The sequence below is a fragment of the Euprymna scolopes genome, chromosome 32, assembly GCF_053919585.1.
Source record: "Euprymna scolopes isolate OS-2025 chromosome 32, ASM5391958v1, whole genome shotgun sequence".
Taxonomy (NCBI): domain Eukaryota; kingdom Metazoa; phylum Mollusca; class Cephalopoda; order Sepiida; family Sepiolidae; genus Euprymna; species Euprymna scolopes.
The window spans coordinates 51,546,768-51,554,655 of NC_136513.1; the positions used below are offsets into that span (position 1 = coordinate 51,546,768).

The window sequence follows — 7,888 nt, forward strand, 5'->3', positions numbered from 1 at the left end:
GTGCTTATGAGTTTTTTTCTAAACAATTCATTTGTCAGCAAAAAAAAAATACTCGAGCTTAGATCGAAACCAAAACCTAAATACAGTGAAATTAGTACAATAACCATTAGGCCAGCTTGACACAATCTTTAAAAAATGTTTTCAACATCTACATTACGGCGACCAACCTAAGTCTATTATATTAATCTACAATTCATTGTAGTCTTCATTGCACTGTAAAGAATCTATTGATTTTATGAAATTATTTTTAGATAATGATTTTAATTAAAATTTAAATTGCAAAACTAAATTACCATGGTTCAATTGTGTTCTAAACGAAAACATTCATTTTGAATGTGTCCGTCTCATCGAAGAACCTACTGTTGGTCTTTTCTGCCGGGCCCTTCTGCATCAGTGATAAAACTTCTCAAGTGCCCTTGTGATGTTAGGCTGTATAAAAGTGTTAACTTTGGTCCAAATTGAACTGCTACTTCTTTAATGGGATTTCTTCAATTATTGATTTTCGATACTTATCTGAGGTATTCTAATACAAGACTTTTAAGAACACTTAAAAGTCTACTTAAAGTGCTCTTTTACGCATGCACAAATATACATTTATATGTTAAAGTCTGTTAAGTTTTGGCATTCTCTTATCCGTCTGATGATAGCTCGAGCAGTAACGTCTAATGCTGGAGTTATGTTTTGCTTTCTAATCAAGCTGGACAGTCATTTTTTTTTTTTTATTTTGAAATCGCTAATATATATTGTGTATAATATTATAATCGATAAATATGTAAACTGCATAAAATATATTTTAAGCATTTTATGACTAGGCAATTTGCTTGTGTGTGGAATGATAAAGTTGTCACCCTAAAGAAACCAACACTACAGTTTTAAAACTTTCTTGAAAAAAATCAATTCGGGTAACTTGATTATGTAGTAGAGGTGGCACTTATTCAATGTATCCACCTTCAGCTTCAATCACCACCTTGATATGGGTCCGGAGCATGCCTTTTCCACAAGCACCAGTGGGAGCTTGGTGAATATTCGGATGACGGCAATCAGGCTGGCTTTGGTATTGTGGGAGGTCATGTGGGTGATGTTCTCGATATATGACCAAACGAAGTAGTCCAGCAGATTCAAATTGGGGAAGGAGGGGGGGTGAGAGAAAGGTACGAAGTTGTAGCACTCCTCCTAAAGCCAAGATTGGATTTGTGGGCTGCTGCCATACCTAGGGTCTGCAAGTGGCCACCTGATAGCACCAGGGGATCATCACGTTTCAGCACATCCAGGTACACTTGGTGTTGACTTGCAAGCCAACTTCAACTTGAGGTGGCGTGATGTGGCCCTCGCTTGAAAGCACACCAAAGACTGTGGCAAAAAAAACTTTGTTTTCAATTCCCTTGGTATGTCCCTGTTATTTGTGGCAATCCAGTGATACATTTTAAGGGTGCTGGCAATGGTCCTGTGGTCATAACTTAGATTGATAGAAAACGTGATTTGTACAGCGGTGCATCTCCGATCTCTCTCGTTGAACATTGTGTCACTTTCATATATGATAGAATTGTACACAACTGACCAACTAGTAGATGGTCTGCAAAAAAAAAAAAAGCTGGTTTTCATCACACAGAAATGGAATCATGTCTTTTCTAGTGCAACAATCTTATCATTCCATGCTCTGTGTGTGTGTGTGTGTGTGTGTATATATGTGTGTATATATATATATATATATATATATATATATATATACACACACACACACCATTGTCGCATTAAGACTCCAGAAGCCTGGTTATGAGGATTCTAAAGATTAACTATAAATTTCTCAACTGTTCTAGAACAAACAGGTATGTTTGTCATGGAAGTCGGGAGATTTGTAGTGAAAAGTGCTAGGATGGAAGATTCTGGAAGCAACTATCTATATGGTGCAACTGCAGCATGGTAAGCATCAGACGTAAGACAAGATGTTTTAAGAATGTTGTCAAAGACTGTCTGAAGACCGTCACTATGAATGCTGATGACCGGGATAGGATGGTTTTGAAGCAATCGGTTTGGCAGAAGCATCTGTATGAAGGCTGTCTGTGTTTTTAAGGAAAAACAAATGAGGTATCCATTTTGAAGTGCCTTTTGTAAAAGCTGCATTTTCCTATCCTATTGCCCCCTCCCACCTCCCGTGTATGACACAAAGTTGCATCTGAGGGTGAGGCCCAAATTTGGAAGCTTTTGGGAGTGTGGAGTCTCCTTTTAGTACTTACTCCCAGGTCCACTCTAACTTGTGATAGTACCTGTCATCTATGGGTGGAATAGAATTTTTTTTTTTTTTTTTTTTTACAGAATACATGTCTAAATAAAAAGCTAAAACATATTCAATCTACAAACTCCTTGTATACAAAACATGAATACATAAAATGGCGGTTGACATGCCATAAAACCCAACAACTAATTTAAATTCCTGTTTTTAAATTTATGAAATATGGAATGTTCTCATCACAAGTGTTATTTACACAACGTTTCAGTTGATGTAACTTCCGACCTTCTTCAGGTCTATCTTGTTGAACTCTAAAATTTTTGTCTTACTCAGAGAATCTACACAAAATTTCAAATGGAACCCTTTATTTAATCCATGGGGGTAGCATGCTTTCAATCAGTCAGCCACGACAGTAATTTGCAATTTTGTATGTCACCCACACCAAGGATTGAACTTTGAATCTTGAAAGGTAGAAGTCTTAAGTAATTCGCCATTGTATTTGTGGGTGTCATCCGCACTGAGGATTAAACCTTCAAACTCCAGAAGAGTGTAATGTGTAGCTTTACGACTGAATTTTACCAAGTACTTGATCCACTATGCCAAAGGTACTTTCTATTGCATTTTTTTTTTTTTTTTTGGTAACGTGCGCAGATGTTTTAAAACAGGAATCATTTTTATTGTGTTTGTTGTGGAACTTGCGATCATGCACGTTGTTATCGGTTGACCATCCCTATTGTCAGCGTGACATTTTGACAGAATTTTCTCATTAAATTTATTAGTTGTCTTGTTGCGGAGGTTGGACAAAGAATTTCTCAGGATGGGCAAAGTAACCACTGTTTAGAATTTTCAGTCGAGGGAAAATAATTCAACTCTTCATATTCCTCGTCCTTCAGTTTTATATGAAGATATTTTAAGATAGTACAGCCCATAGAGTAAATGTGGTTTTGTGGGAATAAATAACTACATTTAATAGGATGAGTGAAAAATTACCCCCCCCCTATATATATATGTCATCCACGTGCAATACTGTTTTATTGTATCACAGCTCATCAGTAGTGCGGTTAGAATTGAAACTCGACCGTCTAGGTGGCAATCAGCGCTTCTCACTGTTACACTATTTGGCTGCTTCTGAGATGGATATGCAAAATTACAATGTTTAAACACTGTACAAACGCCTAAGCTCAATTTGTTTTCGCAAATAAATACCTTTTTTTTTCTTTTCTTTTTTTTTTTTTTTTTTTTTTTCCTGCTAGCAGCAGTATATCTCACTTCCCAATATGATAAATGCAAGATAGGGAGATATATATCCCTATGAAGGTCATTCCAAAAGTAAAACCTATTTAAAAAATTTTTTTTTTTCTACATTATCGCCACCATTCTCTATGCACCTTTGTCAGGAATTCAATGACGCATCTCTGCTTCTGATACATGCTCATGACAGGTTGTTTTCTTAGTTTAACACTCATTATTTGAAACAGATGAAACTTTCAAATCATGAATGCATAAGTTCAGTCATCATAACAATGTAATTTGCAATCCTCTCTGATCCATTTGGACAAGATAAAAAAAATAGGAGGCATTACTTTTGGAACGATCCTCTTCTGTTCGTGTATATATCTATACACACACGCATCACTTCAACTTCCTGTCGCTGAATACAAGGCATTCATAGGTACTTAATTTCCTTCCATTCATGTCTTAATTGCTGGAGAAAAGATGTTAGCCTGCAAAGTCGAGGTTTGCTTTGTGGACTGGTTTTGAATCTTCTGACCAGCAGTAATTATTACTTCCTACACCGATGATTGCAGAAGCATAATACACTAGTGCCTATAGGTGTAAAAATTAATTTATTTCTATTATTTCTATTTTATTTATTTATTTATTTATTTTTTTTTTAGAACACAGTTAAACCATGATACTTGACTTCTTCATTTTTAACTTTAAATGAAGCCACTATTCAGATAATTTTATAAAATCAAGTTAGATTCTCTACATTGCAATATAGACTAGAATGTTTTGCAGATTAAGTCGCTGTGAGAAAGGCATTTGAAGCTTCGTCCCAGTAGGCAATCACTCGATTTTGATTTTAAAAAAGCGGGGGGGGGGGGGTCGATTTTACCGATTTTGATGATAAAAGTATGGAAGGGTCGAACATGTGTTGATCCTCATTGAATCCTGAACAACATTGGGTCTCCTACTAGTTTAAAATTTGATATCATTTTTGTTATTAGGTTCTGATCATTTCTATTTTCCTTTATTTTACTCATATATCAGGGGTGTAAGTTTCGTTATAGAAGCGTTGATTTAATTTGAATTCGTGGCTTAGTGGGGGATGCCCTTTTTTCTACCCTGCAACCCCTCTCCCACAGAAGAGACGTTGCGAGCCTATCCTTGTTTTATCGTTATTTTCATGGCAGGTGCTCGTCTGAACTCCAATCCCTGGTCCCCCCTCGCCAATCTTTCACGAAAAACACCCGTCTAGCTGAATCCACTGTGAAAAATTTCCCCCACTCTATATCTGTGCCTAAATCAAAACGCGGATTCCATGAACAAAGCTTCTTTCTTAGAACTGCACGCCTGTGGAACTCTGTTCCGTCTGCCTGCTTCCCTCCGGACTACAACTTGGATGTCTTCAAGTCCAACGTTAACAAATTCCTAATGAACCGCCCCCTTAAGTAAACACTCCATCAAATCTCCACACTAACGTAATGTACTTGCAATAACCCTTATCCCTGAGTGGCTTCCGGGCCCTGATAAGTGGTGATCACTGTGTAAAAAAAAAAATAAATAAATAAATAAAATAAAATATGCATCAAGTGTACTTGAAAGTCAAATTACAACTCGATTTCACGAAAATGTGAATGGAGTTTGACTTTGAAATATATTTAAATTATAAATTTCAAACAATCTTTTCATGAAATTGCATTGTAATTTTGCTTTCAAGGGCACCTGATGTGTATTTTATTTTATTCAAATTAAATCAATGCTTCTATAACGGAACTTACACTCCTGATTTTAATCTTGCGTAGCCAACCCAACGCACTGCTCCTGTCATTTCAAAATACAACCGCTGATAGACAATGCACAGATCTTTACTCCTGACTTTTCTTTCTCCAACTTTACATGGCAAGAAAGAAGAAAAAAAACCCAAAATACTGAGGATGGAGTTTGACTCTGAAATATATTTAAATTATAAATTTAAGACTAGTAAAATATTTTTATTTTTGTGAAATTGTGTTGTAATTTGGCTTTCAAGCGCACTTGATGTGTATTTTATTTGAATATAAATTTTCATTATTTTTTTAGGTCGATCCCAACTTAATAACTCAATAACGCACATATTCACTTTTCTTTATAGTCTAACAATTTACACAAACTTTAACAGCGCTAAACTTTCCCTCACACTAACCTGAATACATTTTTTTTTTTTTTCGTTTTTCTCATAAGTTGCGTTGCATATTCTCGCTCGTTGAATAACCATTTGTGTGAATACTTACTTTTGCGCAGTTTTTACCCAAGCAATGTGAGGTACATGTGCTAGTATGAAAAAAAAAAAAGAAAAAAAAAGTAGAATGAAAAGGAGGGAGTAGAGTGCGTAAAGCAAAGAGGGCAAAGGTCAAAGCCTTCGTTCCAAAATTTTCCAGGTTATCTGCACAAAAAAAAATCTGTCTCATTGTGCTGATAAAAAAATTAAAAACAAAAATCGCACGTAAAACTTTTTATCAACCAAAATTTCAAATTTCACCCCACCCCAGAAAAATGTGACATAAGGTCAGAATGTAGAAGAGAATCAAGCCAGCTCCCCTAAAGAAGGAATACTCCAGCCTATGAAAAATTGTCTGTGCAGCTTTGTTGACATTTCTTGCTAGGGATTCTCCAGAAAGACCGGAGGCAACTGCTTGGCAGGATGGATCTCCTAGAACTGCACAGGACATCAGCAGTTCCTCGGTCAACAGGGGAAAAAGCCATTTCAGAAATGGTTCATACTGTGTTGGCATTACAGCAAAAGTTATAAGAACTTTTAGTCGCAGAAACATTAACAAGCAGGACAGATTTTTTCACCCAATTATTGCAAATGACTTGGGCGGCTGCGAGTGTCTTAGACTACAGGGTGGATAACCCCAGGCAACAAGGAATTTCAAATCATGTGGGGAGGGGTATGTGATTTTTTTTTTTTTTTTTTTCCTTCTCGCCCACCTTCCAGTTAAATGCATTGAAACTAAAGTTATTAAAAACTTAGTCACAGAAGCAAGTGCATTTGGATGATAGATTCTTGCTTTGATATACGATATGTATATATATATATTGTATATTGGCTGTGTGTGTGTGTGTGTGTGTATATATATATATATATATATATATATGCACACACACACACTTATATAAATGTAACTGTTTGTTCCTTATAGACTCTGAAACAGCAGAACAGATTTTCTTTAAAATTTACAGAACTTCAATGTAGAAGTCTGGGCGTGATCTTAAGTTTTGTCTCAGAATACCCCCAATAATTCTCGATAATCAAAACGATTATTATAATTTACCTATCATCTATAAAGCCATTTTTTTCCATGTCGCTTAGCAACAACGGGCCGTGAAAATTGTATTGTGGGTAAGTTGATAGCATGTATTTTGCATGACGTGGTCTGTAGGTTCAAACCCTACACATAAATTTCTTAATGTATTTTTTTCGTCAACTGGAAAAAAGTTTGTATAAAATCTATAAATATAAAAGCGAAAATGTATGTATGTGTTCGCTTTTTCTGTATGTCTGCAAAAGGCTTCTTTCAGAGAAGCGGTCGCTCGCTTCACAACTTTTTAAAACTTATTATATCACACATAAATCGTAATATCTCACAGTTAACAATGAAGCTCGCCTGTCTATTTAATTTGCTCGATTTCGAGAAGATAAATATTAATTTGTCGCTTGCCGCATGTGGGTTAGTCTTTTTCCTATAACATCTTGGGGAAAATAAAAATCTCGCAGTAAAACTTGACTTCATTAACTCATTAAAACGGGCACCTGCCAAATCCAAGTAATTAAATAAATTCAAACGTGTTTCTGTTAGCATCTCGCGGTGGGGCAATGGTTAACGTCGTACGTTTTTTTTCACACTTTAATTTACAACTTTGCCTCAACGGTTTGGGTTCGATCCTCATACTTTTTTTTTTTTAACCCCCCCTCCCACACCTCCAAACACCCGGGCAACGCCGGGTACCCCTCGCTAGTAATTTTATAAAAGAAACAGTAGGTTCTTTAGAGTGCAGTGTAGAATAACGTTTATTTTGGACTAAGTTACTGCATGTGAAGCTTCCTTCCTGGCGATTTCACGGATTTCGATGACAATAAAAATATACAAGTGTGAAATATTCCTTGATCATCATTTAATCCCGAGCAACGTCGGGTCTTCTTGCTAGTATTGTATATATTGGTCATCTTGAATGACGTTTACGCTTTATATAAACGTTAATTTCAAGTATATTTTTCACTGCAGTTAACATTGGCTGAGCGATTTGTTCATTGCTAATGGAGTCGGAGATGGCTTTGTGGCAGTTCAAAAAAAAACCTGACGTCTTTGCTGTTACAACCACCGTCAAACCGGGAGTGACGTAGGTTTTAATTAAGGCTAGACAATCGAAAAGAGGGATGACTTTCGAAAATGT

General features: G+C 36.1%; 1 protein-coding gene and 1 non-coding gene across 2 annotated transcripts in view; both read left to right on the top strand.

Moving 5' to 3' along the window:
- LOC145256351 (sphingolipid delta(4)-desaturase DES1-like) overlaps positions 1–7,888 on the top strand; it is a 77,095-nt gene that overhangs the window by 17,451 nt on the left and 51,756 nt on the right. The gene's annotated exons all lie outside the window — the stretch shown is intronic.
- Positions 6,546–6,681, top strand: LOC145256695 (small Cajal body-specific RNA 14). Its single transcript, XR_013864013.1, has one exon.